This window comes from Pseudorca crassidens, chromosome 4 (assembly GCF_039906515.1).
Source record: "Pseudorca crassidens isolate mPseCra1 chromosome 4, mPseCra1.hap1, whole genome shotgun sequence".
Taxonomy (NCBI): domain Eukaryota; kingdom Metazoa; phylum Chordata; class Mammalia; order Artiodactyla; family Delphinidae; genus Pseudorca; species Pseudorca crassidens.
In genome coordinates this window covers 113966717-113967797 of record NC_090299.1, presented here as the reverse complement: position 1 = coordinate 113967797, position 1081 = coordinate 113966717, and positions in this window count along the sequence as shown.

Here is a 1081-nt window from a genome sequence, read left to right as displayed (position 1 = left end):
TTGCTTTACAATGGTGTGTTAGTTTCTGCTTTATAACAAAGTGAATCAGTTATACATATACATATGTTCCCATATCTCTTCCCTCTTATGTCTCCCTCCCTCCCACCCTCCCTATCCCACCCATCTAGGTGGTCACAAAACACCAAACTGATCTCCCTGTGCTGTGCAGTTGCTTCCCACTATCTATCTACCTTACGTTTGGTAGTGTATATATGTCCATGCCTCTCTCTCGCTTTGTCACAGCTTACCCTTCCCCCTCCCCATATCCTCAAGTCCATTCTCTAGTAGGTCTGTGTCTTTATTTCTGTCTTACCCCTAGGTTCTTCATGACATTTTTTTTCTTAAATTCCAAATATATGTGTTAGCATACGGTATTTGTCTTTCTCTTTCTCACTTACTTCACTGTGTATGACAGACTTTAGGTCTATCCACCTCATTACAAATAGCTCAATTTCGTTTCTTTTTATGGCTGAGTAATATTCCATTGTATATATTTGCCACATCTTCTTTATCCATTCATCTGATGATGGACACTTAGGTTGTTTCCATCTCCGGGCTTTTGTAAATAGAGCTGCAATGAACATTTTGGCACATGACTCTTTTTGAATTATGGTTTTCTCAGGGTATACGCCCAGTAGTGGGATTGCTGGGTCATATGGTAGTTCTATTTGTAGTTTTTTAAGGAACCTCCATACTGTTCTCCATAGTGGCAGTACCAATTCACATTCCCACCAGCAGTGCAAGAGTGTTCCCTTTTCTCCACACCCTCTCCAGCATTTATTGTTTCTAGATTTTTTGATGATGGCCATTCTGACTGGTGTGAGATGATATCTCATTGTAGTTTTTATTTGCATTTGTCTAATGATTAATGAAGTTGAGCATTCTTTCACGTGTTTGTTGGCAGTCTGTATATCTTCTTTGGAGAAATGTCTATTTAGGTCTTCTGCCCATTTTTGGATTGGGTTGTTTTTTTGTTATTGAGCTGCATGAGCTGCTTGTAAATTTTGGAGATTAATCCTTTGTCAGTTGCTTCATTTGCAAATATTTTCTCCCATTCTGAGGGTTGTCTTTTGGTCTTGTT